The sequence below is a fragment of the Triticum dicoccoides genome, chromosome 6B (genome assembly GCF_002162155.2).
Source record: "Triticum dicoccoides isolate Atlit2015 ecotype Zavitan chromosome 6B, WEW_v2.0, whole genome shotgun sequence".
Taxonomy (NCBI): domain Eukaryota; kingdom Viridiplantae; phylum Streptophyta; class Magnoliopsida; order Poales; family Poaceae; genus Triticum; species Triticum dicoccoides.
Genome location: NC_041391.1, coordinates 223,766,717 through 223,786,455, shown reverse-complemented (window position 1 = coordinate 223,786,455; position 19,739 = coordinate 223,766,717).

Sequence of the window (19,739 nt, the reverse complement as noted above, 5' to 3'; positions counted from 1 at the left end):
AGTTCAACGCTCCAACGCGCACATTGCCATTGAGTGAGAAGATGGCTGCTATGGCTGAGCTCCACAGGCTGTCCGGTCTTGCAATGCGGTCTGTAATAGACCATCTATGGCCGAAGGGGCCTAAGCCAGACAGTTATTTTGGTTTGGTGCAACAATTCCTTGGTGCCGTAGCGTGGATCGATGCCATGAAGAGGTCGGCGTGTATAGAGGGTGCACGGATGGCTCTTGCCCGTGTTAAAGCATACTGGACAGATATGGAGGCCACCATCATTGCGACCCAGAATCCCGCGGGCGGCCAGGATCCAGCCGAGCACATGTTGGAGCAAGTAGTAGAAGGTGCTCGCTTAATAGAGGCTCAGTGCTCGAAGAATTTCATGTTCGAGTGACAAATTGTAAAACAATGTTATTTTGATTATGGAGGCTATATTTATACTTTTTGCCCGAAAGTATTGTTGGGCCTCCTGTGCGGCCGTTTTTATGTATATGTGTAATATGAAAGTTAGCAGTCGTTGGCTTCAGCCCCCACGCATACAATGCGGGGGTGTTCGCGAAAAATATGCGTAATCACACTTGATCCAACGTCTTGGTCCATTAAGGAGGTAATCGCGCGTCGAACTAGGCAACCGGACTATATAGCTGTAACACTTTCACTTAGCCATAGGAGTTTGACGGTGGGGCTACTATGTAGCCCCTGGTACCTTTGCGTGCATCCGAATACGGGCGCGTGTGTACATGACCGAGAAACGGTCCTTCGTTAATGAGGGAGAATCCTAGAGATTCCGATATGTCTTCGAGTGGTTGAACAGTCTCTCGCTATATCATGATAGTCAGTTTTCGGCTTTCTCTACTGAGGTGCTCATCCGGAATAACCAGGGCACAATCGCAGTAGTTCTCCTTTGGCTGCCTTAGCCGATAAGAATGAAACGTAAGGCGGCAAACCCAGGAGTCGGACAAACCCAACATTTGACCAAAGACATGATTCGGAGCTGATGCATATAAGGCCAAACTCGTGACGCCGAACACTTCTGAAGGTATTTGGACTTTATAACATTTTTTGGGCTGAGTAACACCCTTTATTATGAACCCTGTATTTCCAGGTACGTACATTAGTCTGTTATGGCGAAATGCCAATAACAGCAGTATCCTCTGTGGGTGTAATACCCATGTGATGTGTAAGCAACAAGAGACAATAAAGAAGGTTTACACAGGGGCTTAATCTAAAGAGAAACCTTTGAGCGGGGCCCTGCTGCATGTCTGCGCCTTTGTCCCCATTGTGCCGTGTCCTGGGAGGGTGTCGCACGAATGGTGTCTGTAAAAAGAAAAACTCATGTAGAAGAATATGATGTAAGCGTGCAAAAAGTTGGCTATCACTAATGGATAGTAAAAGTGTAAGACATTGGCCTGTTAATAAGGTTAGGCCGAGAAATGGGCTTTATTAATTATCTATAGCCCCTGGTGCCCTCTATGGGATTACATGTGTGGTGCCTAGATCAGGTTGATCTGGGCTGCCGGACTTGTTTAACCGTGTTCGTGGTCTTAACGACCAATCATGCTTTCTTGTATTAGAGGCCGCTTAGAGTTGGGCTGCTGGAGCCATCGCGTATTCCTCCACGCGTAAAGAACGCTCTGTGTTTCCGTTAACGGTGATGATGCCACGTGGACCGGGCACTTTGAGTTTAAGGTAGGCATAATGCGGTACTGCGTTGAAGCGGGCAAAGGCCGTTCTCCCAAGCAATGCATGATAGCCGCTTTGGAGGGGGGCGATGGTGAAGAGTAGTGCTTCGCTTCTGGAGTTGCTTGGGGAACCGAATGTTACCTCCAGTACAAGGGAGCCCTTGACGTAGGCTTCAACGCCTGGTATCACCCCTTCAAAGGTGGTGTTACTTTGGTTGATTCTGGATGGGTCTATCCCCATCCTGCGGACAGTGTCCTGGTATATTAGATTAAGAGTGCTGCCGCCATCCATGAGGACATGAGTAAGATGGTATCCATCTATTATTGGGTCGAGCACCAAGGCATCTGATCCTCCATGCCGAATACTAGTTGGGCAGTCCCTATGATCGAAAGTGATCGAGCAAGCCGACCAGTGGTTAAGTTTGGGTGCGACGGGCTCTATAGCGTATGCGTCTCTGAGCGCGCATTCGCGCCTTCTCGTGTGGATCATGTTTACCGTTTTTACCTCTAGGTGGAATTTTTTCTGTCCCCCAGTGTTCGGCTGGCGAGGCTCATCTTCGTCTTCACTTGGTGTTTCTCTTTCCTTGTGTTCAACATTTAATTTGCCGGCCTGCTTGAAGACCCAGCATTCTCTGTGAGTGTGGTTTGCAGGTTTTTTGGGGGTGCCGTGAATTTGGCACAGTCTGTCCAGGACTTTGTTCAGGCCGGGCGGTCCCTCTTTGCTGCCTTTAAATGGCTTCTTTTGTTGACCGGGTAGAGAGCCTCTGAATCCGGCATTGACCGTTGTGTTGTCCCGACTTTCTTCCTTGTTTTGACGTTTGTTTTTATTGCGTCGTGGCTTCCCGTTGTCATCCCTGATTTCGGATGTACTTGGGTCGCTGGTGCCTTTATGGGCCAACCAGCTATCTTCGCCTGCGCAAAAGCGGGTAATAAGGCTTGTTGAGGCCGCCATTGTCCTTGGCTTTTCTTGGCCGAGGTGTCTGGCGAGCCACTTGTCCCGGATACTGTGCTTGAAAGCCTCTAGGGCTTCGGCATCCGGACAGTCAACGATTTGATTCTTCTTAGTGAGGAATCTGTTCCAAAGCTTGCAGGCGGACTCTCCGGGCTATTGAATTATGTGACTTAAATCATCTGCGTCCGGAGGTCGGACATAGGTCCCTTGAAAATTGGCCCTGAAATCATCCTCGAGTTCCTCCCAACTTCTGATTGAATTTTTGGAGAGGCTTTTCAACCAGTGTCGAGCTGGTCCCTTCAATTTGAGGGGAAGGTATTTGATGGCGTGGAGGTCGTCCCCACGAGCCATGTGGATATGTAGGATAAAATCCTCAATCCAGACCCCGGGGTCCGTTGTTCCGTCATATGCCTCTATAATCACAGGTTTAAAACCTTGTGGAAATTCGTGGTCAAGTACCTCTTCGATGAAGCACAGAGGGTGAGCAGCCCCTCTCTATCTGGACGTTTTGTGGCATGCCGTTGGCTGTTGTTGTGTCCGGTGTTGAGTCCGAACTGGTATCCGATCAGTCTGATCGTTTTGGTGACCATAGTCCTGCACCGGGCCGTGTCCTCTAGGTCCATAGACGGACCTGTTCGCGCCGGCCTTTTTATCCAGGAGCTCACGGAAATCGTGTGTGGCGTCGGTAGCTGTTCTATTGCGGCTACGAAGTGGTTGGTTCGGCCTACTGGCTGTATTGCTCTTAGGTGGAACAGCCTCGTCGTCGAATTCTGGTAGCAGCTTGCGCTTTGGATAGCTCTTTGTTTGGCGATCATCGCCGTACTTTTCTTTAGTGTCTAGCACTTTATTCCGTCTACGATTGAGCGTTTCCTATTCGGCCTTAAGCCTTTGCTTCTGCTTCTTTAGACTTCTCGCAGTGGCCATAAGCCTTCTATGGAGGTTATCTCGTTCCAGACGTGTTTCCGGGATGATGAATGCATCGTCGTCCGGACTATGCTCTTGTCCCGGGGAGGTTTGATGAGTTCGTCCCTCGGGATCATTGTGATCGGGCGTCTGCTCCGAGCTGTGTTCGGCGTGACCTGGCTCATCCTGCTCCCTTGCTGGGTCCATATGGTCGTTGTTGCCTTCCGAGTTGACTGGGGTGTCGATCTTTTTAGTGCTGTTATCGCTATTTTTACTATTGCTGGACTTGGAGCGGCGTCTGCGCCGTCGTTTTGGCTTTTGTCCGGGGGTTTTATCCTCCGGTTTGTCGCCGTCGTCTTCTTTAGGCATATCCACCATGTATATATCATATGACGAGGTGGCAGTCCAGCGCCCTGTTGGTTTTGAATCGTCTCCGGCGCTGATGTCCGTACCGTCGGTATCATCGGAGCTGAAGTCAAGCATGTCTGGTACATCGTCGACAGTGGCTATGAAGTGGGTGGTGGGTGGGCAACGGATTTCTTCGTCGCCTTCTTCCCCTCTGAGTTGGACATAGTTCGGCCAAGAGTCTCCTGACAAAGAGAGAGACTTTAATGAGTTCAGCATGTTGCCAAAGGGCAAGTACTGGAAGATATCCATAGCGGTAAACTCCATTATCGGAGCCCATCCAGATTCGGTGGGCTCGGGGGTGCGCGGACTGGAACCTACAGCCGGACACGAGTCCGGGGGTCCGGTGACACAGGCTTCCCTGGGGGTGAAGCCGGTGCTCGTCTCTACCGCCGATGGGTCTGCGGCCTTCGGGGCGGGTTCCATCCACCCATCCTCGAACGACGCCATTTGCCCCGGATTTAGGTCCGGAGCTCCTACAGGCACGATATCCCGAGTACTGTCACACAGCAGGTCTAAGCTGTGCTCGTCGTGACTGTCCGGCGCTCCTGGCTCAGGCCCGAATCTGTTGAAGATCAAGTCTCCGCGGATATCGGCCGTGTAGTTTAGGTTTCCAAACCTGACCTGGTGGCCAGGGGCGTGGCTGTCGATCTACTCTAGATGGCCAAGCGATTTTGCCCGCAGTGTGAAGCCGCCGAACATGAAGATCTGTCCGGGGAGAAAAGTCTTACCCTGGACCGTGTTGTTGATGATTAAAGGAGCCATCAAGCCTTGCAGCGATGACACATAGGAACTCTCAATGAAAGCACCAATGTCAGTGTCAAAACCGGCGGATCTCGGGTAGGGGGTCCCGATCTGTGCGTCTAAGGCTAATGGTAACAAGAGGCAAGGGACACGATGTTTTACCCAGGTTCAGGCCCTCTCGATGGAGGTAAAACCCTACTTCCTACTTGATTGATATTGATGATATGAGTGTTACAAGAGTTGATCTACCACGAGATCGTAGAGGCTAAACCCTAGAAGCTAGCCTATGATGATTATGATTGTGTCTCTAAGGACTAAACTCTCCAGTTTATATAAATACCGGAGAGGGCTAGGGTTTACATGGAGTCGGTTACAAAGAAGGAAATATAATATCCGGATCGCCAAGCTTGTCTTCCACGCAAAGGAGAGTCCCATCTGGACATGGGACGAAGTATTGAGTCTTGTATCTCCACGGTCCAACAGTCCGGCCAAAGTATATAGTCCGGTTGTCCGGATACCCCCGAATCCAGGACTCCCTCAGTCACCTCTTTCGAACACTATGTGATCTTCTGTCCGGCTTCTTCAAAACCGGACAGAGTCTCGGGGGCTGCTATCTATACACAGGCATATTCCTTTATTAAAATCGGTTAGAAAATTACATGGCATACCTCGAAGCCTGTTAATAGGCTGGTAAAAGCTTCGTTCAGTCCACTCTTGGCAGACTGAATCTTCTCAACCACCGTACCCATCGGGGTACGGTGCTCCTCCATGACGGAAGCATGACGAAGTGCTTCCGCCAAAGTATCCGGCGCCTCCGGATTGATGGAAGCCGTCGGTGGGGTTGACACTCCCCCCTCCTTCAAAGGGGGTCGTTGGCCCGATTCTGGGATCGTATGGGTCTTCGGAATGGTGTTCGGTTGGGGGTCGGACTGGTCATGGCCCCCGTCGTCAGTCTCCATGGGGGTGGGTCCCCCCATGTCTTCGGCAGCCGAGGTGTTACCCTCTGGCGCCATCTTGACGGCCTCCCGCCTCTCTCCATGGCCTGGAGAGGCTCTTCGGGACAAAATCTTAGTTTTGTCCGTGGCGGTTGGCGGGGAGGCCCGTGGAGGCATTTCTCTCTCCACCATCCCCAGCTCCAGTGAATTCCCCGGAGATGAGGATAGTTGGGGGAGGTCGCGGGCCGGACTAAAACACAATACAATATGTTAAAAACTACAAATGTAAATGCCGATGTATGTAAGGCATCTGGAGATACTTATGATTCGGCTGGGGGCTTCGACCTGGGGCGATGCTCGGGGATGACTTCAGCATCCAAATCCGAGTCGTCCTGAGGGATACTCTTTCCTTTTGGACGCCTCCGCTTATGGGTCTATGGAAGCCACCCTTTTATTCCCCCTCCGCTTAGGGGGAGAATCACTCTCTTCCTCCTCCTTCTCGTCTTCATCTCCCTCAGGGGAGGAGAGGGCTTCAGAATCCCCGAACGTAGTGTCCAGGGGACCTTCACGGCGGGGGCCGTTTTTGGCCTCCTTGCCCTTCTTCTTGGTTTTCTTCTCTGGTGCCTCGTACGAAGCCGGAACCAGCATCCTCGTCAGTAGAGGATCAGCTCGGTTTTTGGGCAGCGGAGCCGGACACTTGATCTGCTTCGCCTTCTTCATCCAGCCCTATTTAAAGTATGAAAGTCTCAATACGCCCCTGTGATTTTTGAACTAAGTTATGTTCGAAAACTAAAACTTACTGGGGAGGCTGGATGAGTACAATCGAGGCCGATGTCGTCGGTCGTCTCCAGCCACGACTTCTGGGCCTTAAAAGCAGCCTCCAGATATCTTCATGCGTCATGCCGAAGAATCATTGCAGGGTCCGCGGCCCTTCCGGATTGAACTCCCACATATGGAGAGGCCGGCACTGGCAAGGAAGGGTCTGGCGGAACAGCATCACTTGAACCACAACAGTGAGGTTGGTGTTCTTTGCTATAATATTTTTGATGCGCTTTTGCAGCATCATCACCTCATCGGCCGACCCCCAGTACAGACCCTTGTTGATCCACGACGCGAGCCGCATTGGGGGTCCGGATCTAAACTCAGGAGTGGCCGCCTAGTTGGTGCCGCGAGGTTTAGTGATGTAGAACCACTCCTGCTGCCATATCTTCACAGTTTCCACAAAGGCCCCCTTGGGCTAGGTGACGTTGGGGAGTTTGCTCACCATCGCACCTCTGCAGTCTCTGTGCTGCCCGTCCACCACCTTTGGCTTCACGTTGAAGACTTTGAGCTAGAAGCCAAAGTGGGGGGGGATGCGGAGTAGTGCCTCGCACACGACGATAAACACTGAGATGTGGAGGAAGGAGTTTGGGGCTAGATCATGGAAATCTAGCCTGTAATAGAACATGAGGCCACGGACAAAAAGGTGAAGTGGAAACCCTAGTCCGTGGAGGAAGCGGGGGATAAATACCACCCTTTTGCCGGGCTCCAGGGTGGATATGACTTGCTTCTTGGCAGGGATCCTGTATGCGATGTCGGTACTCAGGTACCCCGCATCCTGGAGCTCCTTGATGTCCTTCTCCCTCACGGAGGAGGCCACCCACTCGCCTTGGAAGCCGGATCCGGACATTACTGTAGAGGTTGGTGGCGGTGGTAGGTGTCGAGGCTCGGGCGCTGGAGCTCAAAGATAGGGAGGTAGAGGAAGGAAGAAGGTGTGGGATAGAAAAGATGGATCTTTACCCGTTTATATAGGTCGTGAATACCGAGCACCCGCTCCCTAGCCTTAAAACCTCGTCTGTTCCTGATGTGGGTATGCGCCGCAGTCGGTTGGGTTACCCAAACATCATTGATATGCAATCCCGTATTAAGTGGGCACTATCTCTCTTTTGACAGGACGTGCCAATGAGGCGTGGCCTCTAAACAAGGAACGCGGGGTGTGAAAACGGTTCGAAATGCCGAAGGGTCAAGTCTGACGCTTCGTCGAAAAAGTTGTCAGTAAAAGACATTGTTCTCATTTTTTATATACTTCCTTTGCGGCCAAGGGTTGTGTTTATTGCAAAAAGCCAGACACAATTCTTTTACAGAGGAAAGTCGATGTGTATTCTTTAAGGAACCCGCCTTGCAATGCGAAAGACAATCTGAGCGCTGAATATATCATCATTGAAGACTGGTTCAAGGGTTACTGTGGGAATCTTGGATTAGAGGGTCCTTGGGCGTCCGGTCTATTGATGTGGGCCAGGCCGATGGGCCGTCAAGATACAAGACAGAAGATTATCTCTCGTGTCCGGTGGGGCTCTCACATGCGTGGATGGCAAGTATAGGTGTCCGGATATATTGTTCCTTTTTGTAGAACCGACTTTGTACAACTCTAGGCCCCTTCGGGTCTATATAAACTGGAGGGTTAGATCAGAGGCAGGATCATAACATTGCTAGGCTAGCTATCTAGGGTTAGCCGAATCGATCTCGAGGTAGATTAACTCTTGTAATCCCTATACCCTTGAATATAATCAAGCATCAGTAGGGTTTTACCTCCATCAAGAGGGCCCGAACCTGGGTAACACTATGCCCCTTCTCCATTGTTACTATTGATCCTCAGACGCACAACTTGGGCCCCCCCTACCTGAGATCTGCCGGTTTTGACACCGACACCTGGCTCATGTTCGTTCCCGTCTGAGGCCTCACCATTGTCCTCCGCCTTGGTTCACTCACTGTGGCGCCGCCCTCCGGTGTTTTCAACATGGTCAACAACCGAGAGGAATAAGGAGACAATGGTACATGGTCAGGATGACAGTAAGGACTCATCAGGATCATGGCAGTAGGCAAGCAAGTTCCTCCTTTATTACAAGAAAAAAATGGTTCCTCCTGATGGTTTCCTGACATCTGGGTCGCGCGCCACTATCAACATAGTCAATAAGCGAGATAAGTACACAAGGAGCATCTGACACCCAGGACCCAGCAGCTCGCGCAGTATTATTTTTTTGTTTTTGAGATGGAGCAGGGTATCAATTGGGTTGTGCGAGAGCTATGGCCCGTCTAGCCCAGGCTTTTATTTCATATGTTTATCACATGACCAGCCCAATTTTGTTTTTTCTTTCTGAAAATGGCTAGCCCGGCTACTTTTTTCGCAGAATAACCAATGGAGGCCTACTTGCTTTTCTACGCCCTGCTAGGCCTGAAGTCTTTCAAGACGAGGAGGGATGCATTTGGCTTGCCCAGAAAATGGGCTATAAGTAATAAGAAATCGGCTATAAAATGAAAAATACAGCAAATAGACAATTAGTTCCAAATTACTTTTTTCTTGCCAATTTTGATATTTTAAATTTCATTGTTTTTGTGCAGGTAAAATTTCATTCGATTTTACATTAAGGTATGTTTATTTTTTAAAATTAATTTGAATCTGGCTAGAAATTTCGGGTTGTATGCTGTTTGGGACATATTTGAAGGCTGACTTGTGGATCTACAAGGTTGACGTGTACGAAAGGCTTTGTCAACTTAGTCCACAAATGATTCTAGCAGCAGTGACCGTTGGATTGTTAATCCAACAGTCATGCTGCTTCTTCAACCTCTGGTCTTCTTGCTCCAGCCGCCCAAACCAGCGTCGACCGTACCGCCTGCTCATGCCTACCATGGCTAGCTGTGCTGTCGCACAAGCCAAACCTCCCTAGACTACTCCCATCGCTAGCTTGTCCATCCCTCTAAGCACCCACAGTTCCTGTTATTCTTCGGCGAAGGCAGATGAACCAGTAAACCCTCGTACTCCCCTCCGTGTGGGAAACAACTACCAAATCTTCTCCAGCTCCGGGTCCCTTCCTAGGCCTCGCCGTCGTCCACTGCCCTGGTGCTCTCGGCGTGTCGTGGTCAACATGGTCAACGAACGACATCCATCAGAAGAGGACTGTACATGGAGAGGATGACAGCTGGGTCCACGGCCGCACGCAAGGAAGTGCCTCCTTATTACATGCAAAATAATGGTTCCTCCACCTCACAGCAGGGACCCATCGGAAGTGCCTCTGTATTTCGTGAAAAAAGTTCCTCCCGTTGACAGCTCGGACCCACCAGATATATCTTCGCACGCAAGGAAGTGCCTCCTTATTATGCACAAAAAATGAATACTCCCCCTGCTAGCTGGGACCCACCATATTTGGAGGCTAACTTGTGGGCCTACTTAGTTGGCGCAGACGCATGATTTGTCAACTTAGCCAATATAAATGATTCTAGCTGCAGTGATTGTACGATGTCCATCCAATGTCAGAGTAATGGGCAAAGGGTAGGCTCACCCGAGTCCCTAAATTTATCAAGACTTTGGGCCAGCTCCGCCTAGCTGGACCCCAAGCTGAAGCTCCGCCCTCTGGGAGCCGGCTGGCTCAACGGCCGGCTGCCAGAGGGCGGCCAACCCAAGCCTACGGCTCTCTGAGTGGCCGGCTCCTGCCGGCCGGCCTCCAGAGAGGGCGGCATCAGGCAGTTGGCCACCTCGCGACCTCGGTGCGGCCGAGCCCCCCCCCATCGAGAGTACAAGCTAGGGCATAGCTACAGTGAAGCACGTCACCCTGATGCACGGGGCAGGCATGGCTACACTGCTCCGTACAAGTGGAGATCTCCACACGGCGGGGCACTGTGCCATGTCTCCCCCGACGTCGCCCTAAGCAGGTGGAACTCTGTTTCCCACGATAGCCTGTCGGTACGGCCTGCCAACCGCAGGCCCTAACGGGCAGTGACACACCAGATGGCATGTTGGTACGCCCGACCAGTCGGGCGTGGGAAGGGCCGGCCTCCGGCAGGCGGCCGTCCCCCGCCCCGAGGCAAGCGCGCCATTAACCTGATGACACCAAGCATGGCTACAGTAACCTCCCATCAGCCGGCGGGACTGTAGCCACGATAAGATGACCAAGCCCTCGTCATGGATGGCACGGCTACAGTAAGCAGCCGTCGACCAGCCGGCAGGGCCCACCAGGCGGCGGGCCCCAGTAGTCGGCGGAGAAGCTGGAGGCTGGAGACACTGACAGACGGGCCCCAGCAGCCGGCCCAATTACCATTGTACCCCTGGGGGGCAGGCCTATATAAGCCCCCCAGGCCATCCATGCAAACGGTTCCAACTCTAATAGAACTAGCCAGTTACCTAGGGCAGGCGGAGCTAGCCTTGCCTTCTCCTACCTCTAGACACAGCTCAAGGAGCACCTTGTATCACTAGTGCCTTAGTGATCATGCGGAGACCCCGCAGAGCAGGAGTAGGGGTATTATCTCCACGGAGAGCCCCCAACCTGGGTAAAGTCTGACGACGTATGTGTCTACGCCTTATCCCGCTTCTAGGCACCGGCGACGTTCTGCTCGCTCCCACCATGATAAGCCATCCTTTGGCATATGTCGCACCCAACCCCCGACATTTGGCGCCCACCGTGGGGTGAGGTGCACCGTCTACCGGAGACCTGCTTTGGACGAGAACCTTGTTCCTCCCTTGCGAGAGAAGCCAGCCTAGCACACCCGACGGCGTCAGCCTCAACGCCCTGCATGGTGCGGAGATCGCCTGCGCGGCGAGCTGCCCCGCTGACCTCATTGGTGAGATCCACCTCTCCGACGAGTCAGCCTCCAACGCAGGCACCGGCTGCCCCGAGAGCCGCCTCGTCAGCCTCCTCGACCAGCTTCATGTCATCAGCGAGCGTGCTGTGGACCTGGATTCTGTTGGCTCCACCGACCCGATGATCGTCGACTCTGACACGGCGTCGCTTGACGCGTTCCCCACCAAGGTGGTGATCTACGACAAGCCGCCTCCTCGCGAGCACAGCGGCGGGAGCACCATCACGGAGGTGCTTGTCATTAATAGTCGCGAGCGCTCGAACAGAGAGACTCGAGACCCACTCGATACGGCGCTGCGGGACTTGACGGCGCCCATCCCAGAAGACGCAGATGCCGAGATGCTAGAGGCACGCCGTGTCTAGCTTCTTGAGAGCGCTGGCCGGCTTGCCAGCATGCGGCACCTCTCGGACGCCTATCGGTGCAAGATGGACAAAGCGGTCGGCGGTACGCCGGCTCCTGGATGGCCTAGCCGCATTGGCCCTGTCCGGCAGCGTGGCGGGGCCGTCGCCAGCATGTTCGGTGCAGAGCGCCCCATATACGCCACACCTGCGAAGAATGTCCGGGCCGCCCAGGCGGTAACAGACGAGCTGGACAAATACAAGGGCGACGAGCGTCGCCACATGACGGAGCGAATCCAGCAGCTCCTAGACGCGGCCGCCGCGTTGCACGAAGCCGGCTGCCGCGCTGAAGATCCCGCCCTGCGGAACAAAGAGCCGGCCCATCGCCAAGAGCATGGCGCGACCTCCCGGACGCCAACTGGCGGTGCCCATGGAAAATGAGGCAATGAGTCGGCAGCCAGCCGGAGCCGGACTCGCCTCTCCATCGAGCGCGACACACACGGCCGCCCTCGAGCGGTGGAGCGCCGAGGCGATCCTCCGCCTCCCCCGCCTCGAGGAGCAAGATATCCCACTCTGCCACCTGTCACGCACCCGACACTCGGAGACCGCCTTGGCCGTCGAGAGGGAGTCGGAGAGAATGACACCCGCCATTGGATCGACCGCCTCAACCAATCCTTGGCGCTAGAAGAAGAACATGCGTTGGGTCCACCTTGCTTCGGCCCAAGAATTCGGGATGAGCCCTTTCCCAAAGGGTTCACCCTTCCTCGAGATACGCCCAAGTACACCGGCTCCGTGAAGCCGGAGGATTGGCTGGTCGACTACTCGACAGCCATCAGCATAGCAAACGGCAACAAACGTGTTGCCGTGAAGTATGTCCCACTCATGCTACAAGGCACTGCCCGAACATGGCTCAACAGCCTGAAGCCCCACAGCATCAATAGTTGGGTTGATTTCACCGACGCCTTCATCTGCAACTTCACCAGCACCTACAAGCGGGCTCCCAAGCCCCGACAGCTCTCCTTGTGCGTCCAAGGGCCCACAGTGTCAACTCGTGACTATCTCACGCGTTGGACCGAGCTGCGCAATTCATGTGAACGCGTGCATGAGGTGCAGGCGATCGAGTACTTCACCGCCGGGTGCCGAGAGGGCACCCTCCTCAAGCATTGACTCCTCTGCGACGAGCCCGAGACCCTCGATGAGCTGCTGGTCATCGCTGACAAGCACGCCACGGGCGACTCCTCCATGAAGGCGGAAATTCTGGTTGACGCGTCCAGGAAGGTGGCACCCCAGGCCCCTCGGACCCTGGCTGGCGACACCAGTCGGCGACAGCAGCCAGGCGACAACAAGCGGAAGGCCACCCAGCCGGCTTCCTCCAGCCGACAGGTGGCAACAGTGGAGGATCAGCAGCCAGAAGGGCAGCCGGCACCCAAGCGGCAGAAGGGAGGCAAGTCCAATTGGTTGCCTGCTTTCTCTTACGAGCAAACCTTAGACGCACCCTGCAAGTTCCATAGTGGCGCGAAGCCATCCAACCACACCACTCAGAAGTGTCACTGGCTCACCAGAATTGCCAAGGGAGATGGATTCCTGCCTCCCCCACCTGCCGGACCGCCGCCTCCTCAGCCCTAGCAGCCGTCGGCCCGGCCAGTCGGCGCCATACAAGACGAGTACCCAGAGGAACATGGAGCCTATGTTGTATTCACCAGTGTGGCCGATGACAGACGCAGCAGACGACAGCAACAACAAGAAGTGCAAGCAGTGGCCTCCAGCACTCCAGAGTTCATGCATTGGTCCGAGAAGCCTATCAGTTGGAGCAGGGCCGACCACCCAGAAGTGATGCCCTCCCCTGGTTCATATGCCCTGGTCCTAGAAGCAACCCTTGCAACGGAGAGGCGGGCAGCCCGTTTCTCCAGAGTCTTGATAGATGGCAGCAGCAGCATCAATATCCTGTACCGTGACACAATGGAGAAGTTGGGAATCAAGTAGAAGCAGCTCACCCCCAGTCGGACTGTATTCCATGGCATAGTTCCTGGCCTTTCCTGCTCACCAATCGACAAGACCCAGATTGACGTCCTCTTTGGAGACAAGAATCATTTCCGCTGAGAGCCAGTTTGGTTTGAAGTGATGGACCTTGAGAGCCCCTACCATGCACTGCTTGGCCGGCCTGCTCTGGGCAAGTTCATGGCAGTCCCCCAGTACGCCTACCTCAAGATGAAGATGCCGAGTACCAAGGGGATCCTGACGGTAGTCGGAGACTACAAAGTCGGTCGCTTGCGCCGCAGATAGCAGCCGGCTGGCCGAGTCCCTCGTGATTGCAGCCGAGAAGTGGCTCCTTGACCGGGTGGTGGCATTGGCAGGCAAGAAGCCGAAAATGTCACCCATCCCCCAGGAGTCGGAGGTTGAGGGCTCGTTCAAGCCGGCCAAGGAAACAAAGAAAATACCCTTGGACCCGGAACACCCGGAGAGGCACGCTGTCATACGCAGAGGCCTTAACAGCAAATAGGAAAGCGAGCTCGTCGATTTCCTCCATGAGAATCGGGACATCTTCGCGTGGTCTCCCAAAGACATGTCGGGTGTTTCGACAGATTTTGCCGAGCACAAGCTACATGTATGACCTGACGCCAAGCCGGTCAGGCACCCCTTGCGCCGCCTGTCGGAAGAGAAGAGAAGAGTTGTCGGAGAAGAAATAGCCCGGCTTCTAGCAGCCGGATTCATCATGGAAGTGTTCTTTCCAGAGTGGCTGGCCAACCCAGTCCTGGTGTTGAAGAAAAACAAGCAGTGGCGCATGTGCATTGACTACACTAGCCTCAACAAAGCCTGCCCTAAAGATCCCTTTGCCCTGCCAAGGATTGATCAAGTGATAGACTCCACAGCCGGATGCGAGCTGTTGAGTTTTTTGGATGCATACTCAGGGTATCACCAGATAAATCTGAACCCGGCCGATAGGCTGAAGACCACCTTCATCACGCCATTCGAAGCCTTCTGCTACCTGACCATGACGTTCGGCTTGAGAAACGCTGGTGCCATGTTTCAGCGTTGCATGCAGAAGTGTCTCCTCAAGCAACTCGGCAGGAATGCCCATGTATACGTGGATGATGTGGTGGTGAAGACGAAGAAGCGTGGCATGCTGCTAGAAGACCTCAAGGAGACCTTTGAGAATTTGCGCCGATTCCAGATCAGGCTCAACCCGGAGAAATGTGTCTTTGGAGTACCAGCCGGCCAGCTCCTTGGCTTTCTGGTCTCAGAGCGCGGCATAGAGTGCAACCCGGTGAAGATCAAGGCCATTGAGAAGATGGGGGTGCCCACCCGACTACTGGACGTGCAGAAGTTCACCGGCTGCTTGGCATCAATCAGCCGTTTCATCAATCGGCTGGGCGAGAAGGCTCTCCCTCTGTACCAACTCATGAAGAAGACCACTTTTTTCGAGTGGAACGACAAGGCGGACGAAGCTTTCTCCCATCTCAAGAAGATGTTGGCAACCCCACCTATCCTGGCAGCTCCGACTAAGAAGGAGCCCACGCTCCTCTACATTGCTGCCACCAGTCGGGTCGTCAACACAGTCATTGTGGTAGAGCGCAAGGAGGAGGGCAGGGCATTGCCGGTCCAGAGACTGGTATATTACTTGAGCGAAGTACTGTCCGCCTCCAAGCAAAACTACCCGCATAATCAGAAGATGTGCTATGGCATGCACTTTGCCGCCAAGAAGCTGAAGCCCTACTTTCAAGACCACCCAATAATCGTCGTCTGCACGGCTCCGCTTGCTGAGATCTTGGGAAGCCGGGATGCTTCTGGCCGAGTGGCCAAGTGGGCCATAGATCTGGCACCTTACACCATCTACTACCAGCCTCGCACCGCCATCAAGTGGCAAGTGTTGGCCAACTTCCTCGTCGACTAGGCCGAGACCCAGTACTTACCGCCAGCACCAGACTCTACCCACTAGCGGATGCATTTTGATGGATCAAAGATGCGCACCGGTCTGGGAGCCGGCATCGTCCTCACTTCTCCCAAAGGTGACAAACTCAAATATGTGTTGCAAGTCCATTTTGCCACCTCCAACAACGTAGCAGAATATGAGGCACTCATACACGGACTCCGGCTTGCCAAGGAACTCGACATTTGCCGGATCTTGTGTTATGGTGACTCCGCCTTGGTGGTCCGGCAGTCGTCAGGCGACTGGGATGCCAAGGATGCAAATATGGCAAGCTATCGCTTCCTTGTGCAGCAACTCAGCGGATACTTTGACGGGTGCAAGTTCCTCCATGTGCCAAGAAATGACAATGAACAAGCAGATGCTTTGGCACGGATCGGCTCCACCCGACAAGCAATACCAGCCGGCGTTGCCTTTTGCCGCCTTCTCAAGCCGTCCATCAAGCCGTCCCCAGAATCAGATTCCATCTTTGTGCCGGCCCCTCCCGAAGCAGTCGGATCCGACTTGAGGGTCCCAGAAGCCGGCACCGGGACTTCAGCAGGCGGCCCGGGGACTGTCGCCGTCGCACCCGGCCCGGCAATTCTAGAGCCCGGCCTAGGGACTGCAGCAGTCGGCCCGGGGACTTCTTCAAGACAGCAGGTGGAAGCAATTGCCAACCCGACACCTCCCGGCCCAACCACCCTCATACAAGTTGCAGTTGTTGCAGTGGAAGAAATAGCAACACCTTCCTGGGCTCAGCCAATCCTTAGATTTCTGGTAAGCAAAGAACTACCGACTGATGAGATCTTAGCCAGGCAGGTGCAATGGCGAGCAGCAGCATATACCATAGTCAACAAAGAGCTGGTTCGACATAGTGTCACTGGTGTATACCAACGCTGTGTGGAGCCGGACCAGGGCCAAGCAATCCTCAGGGACATTCACCAGGGTGAATGTGGACACCACGCAGCCTCAAGAGCCCTTGTCGCCAAAGCCTTTCGCCATGGTTTTTTCTGGCCGACTGCTCTTGAGGAGGCCAAAGAGTTGGTTCAGAAATGCCAAGGGTGCCAAAGATTCCGCTCCAAGCCGCATTTGCCAGCTTCTGCACTCAAGACCATTCCAATTGCTTGGCCATTTGCTGTTTGGGGTTTGGATATGATGGGGCCATTCAAGACATCCCGTGGTGGCATGACTCACCTGCTTGTCGCTGTGGACAAGTTCACCAAGTGGATAGAGGCCAGGCCAATCAAGAAACTGAATGGGCCGACTGCCGTGACCTTCATTGCCTACATCACCACTCGGTACGGCATACCACATAGCATCATCACCGATAATGGCACAAACTTTGCCAAAGGAGCTTTGGATTGTTTCTGCGCGACACAAGGCATTCGACTGGACTTAGCGTCTGTTGCCCACCTGCAGTCAAACGGCCAGGTTGAGCGAGCAAACGGCCTCATCTTGTCCGGCATCAAGCCCCGACTGGTCGAGCCGCTTGAGCGTTCGGCCGGCTACTGGCTCGACGAGCTACCGACTGTCCTCTGGAGCCTGCGCACAACACCGAAATAAGTCAACCGGCTTCACGCCTTTCTTCCTCGTCTACGGTGCTGAAGCCGTCATCCCGACGGACATAGAGTTCGATTTCTCGTGAGTCACCATGTACACAAAGGCGGACACTAAGGAGGCGCGGGAAGACGACGTCAACCTGCTGGAAGAGGGCCGGCTGTTGGCACTCAGCCGTTCCGCCATCTACCAGCAGAGTCTGCATCGGTAATACAACCGCAAGGTGAAGCCAAGATCCTTCCAAGAGGGAGACCTTGTGCTCCGGCTGATCCAGCGAACAGCCGGCCAGCACAAGCTCTCTACACCTTGGGAAGGCCCCTTCATCATCAGCAAGGTGCTCGGCAATGACTCCTACTATCTGATCGACGCCCAGAAGCCCAAAGCACGCAAGAGGGATGATTCAGGCAAGGAGATGGAGAGGCCGTGGAATGCAAACCACCTCCGAAGATTTTACAGGTGAAAAGCAGTATGTATCATGCTACCTTTTGTATCAGTTACAAAGACTCCGGGTCCCCCGAGACGAACTCGGGGACTGCCCTCTTTTATCTATGTGATAAGAATTATGCCATGAGTATGTATAGTTTTTTCCGCCTGGCACCGGGTCCGACCAGTCGGCCCGGAGGCACGCCGCCGTTTGCTATATGCCGCCCCCTGTAGCCGAACAAGTAGTGCGCTGGCCCCAGACACCTCCCTTGCCAGAAGCCGCAGCTCGCAGAGCGACTGTACGGTGGGCAGGGGTCCCAAACTGGCGCCTACACAAAAAATGACTAAGGACAAAACGCATATAGCAAAGGCCGGCATCTCACCTTTTTCGTCCGGCTGCCGAGCAGCCGGCCAGCCGGCTCCTACTTTTTATTGCCAACACCCCGAATGGCTAAGTACTAGCCCTCCTCCAAATGACTAAGCACTCAACCCAGCCGCAGTCCGCAGAGCGGCTGTTTGGCTGGCAAGAGGATAGCCAAGGGAGGGTGGCAAAGGAAAAAACCAAGGAGTGAAAGGCAAGGAAAGATAGAAGTCGGCAAAGCAAAGCATAAAGCTGTGATAGAATATTTACATGGATAAAGGCCTCTGGCCGGCATTCAAACAAAGTTTTGATATACAACCCACGGTTGGAAATTGCGTGAATTTAACAAAGTGTTCAGAGTAGCAAGCAGAAAGCAGGAAAAATCCTAAGGAGCAGCAGAAGACTCTGGCTGGGCAGCACCGGATGGCGTGGCAGAGGACTCTGGCTGGATACTGGAGTCACCTGCACCGCCTGGCATGGCAGGCGGCTCCGCCTGAGCAAAAGAGTCGCCAGCAGCAGGCGGGGCGGCGGAGGGCTGGACGACGGAGTCAGTGGCATCCGTCGGAGGAACGGGTGGCTGGTCGGTCCCCACCTGGACGTCTCCAGTACCAGCCGGCACCTTGGTGCGCGGCTCGTTGCTTGAGGCCCGGTCAGGTTGGGGCTGACCGTCCGCCCGACCTCCGGCAGGTCGACGTCGCTCTCCTCATCTTCCTCCTCCTCCTCCTCCTCCTCCTCCCCGTCTTCCCCTTCGTCGCTGGAGTCGATGACTTTAGTTGAATCTTCGCTGTCCTCCAGGTTCAGCCCGAGCCACTCTTGCGGAGCTTCGCCGCCTTCCTCGACCACCTCCGGAACAAAGACGCTGGTGTCGGTGAAGTCGGCGATCGCCGCCACCCTATTGACAAGCTCGGACTTCACCGCCGCCAGGTCCCCCTGCGCTTCCAGCCGGAACGTGGCCAACTGGGCTAAGTCCAGCCCAAGATACCATGCCTTGGCGAACTCCAAGGCCCGGGGCGCTCCTGCCCGGGCTGCGGAGCCCTTTCACACTTCCAGGCGGCCGGCCACCACCTCCAGCCAGTCGGCAGTCCGACTTGGGGTGCGCGGAGCCGGCAAGCCTGGCCACAGGGCGGAGACCGCCTGATCTCCGATGCGCTGGAGACGGCGTAGCATGCGATGAGCAGGCTGAAGCCAGGCCTGAATGCTGAGGACCTGTTCGCCAAGAGTCCGGGGAGCATCAGCGGTGATTTGTGCACCTTCCGCCCTTCGCTCCTCGCGCTGGGCCTCGATCATCTGAATTGCGGCTATAGAATGGCCCAGGAAGAAGTCTGTTCGGGCAGAAGAAGAAAAAGACCAAGGCCATAAGCAAGGAACCGGCATGAACAAGGGCTGACAGTTCAAAACAAGAAATCAAGAGAATGAAGCTTACCATCGACCAAGTCCTTGATGTTGCTGAAGCAGGCCGTCATCTGGGCCTCCTTGTTGGCCCAGGCAGAGCGTTCGATCTCAAACTCGGCGAGGAGGTTGGTCTCCGTCGTCTTCACCTTCAGCTGGGCTGCCTTGAGGGCTTCCGCCTGCTCGACAAGTTGAGCGACCAGGCGATCCCGTTCCTCGGCCAGCTTGCCGCACTCCGCCTCCTTGCAACGCGGAGCAGTGTTGGCCTAGCCCAGCTGCTCCTGCAAAGCGGCGTTGGCCTCTGGAAAAAGGGAAAGAAGAAAAAGGCATCAGTCAAGCGGACAAGAAAAAAAGAAAAGAAACAACTGAGGAGATTTGGCCCGACTGCTCAGCAGTCGGCCCGAACCTCGGGGACTACAGCCCATGGGCGCGCCATCGCGCCCCCGTGGAGAAGAAGTGGCTAACGAAGAAAATAAACAACTAAGGAGATTCGGCCTGACTGCTCAGCAGTCGGCCCGAACCTCGGGGACTACAGCCCGCGAAC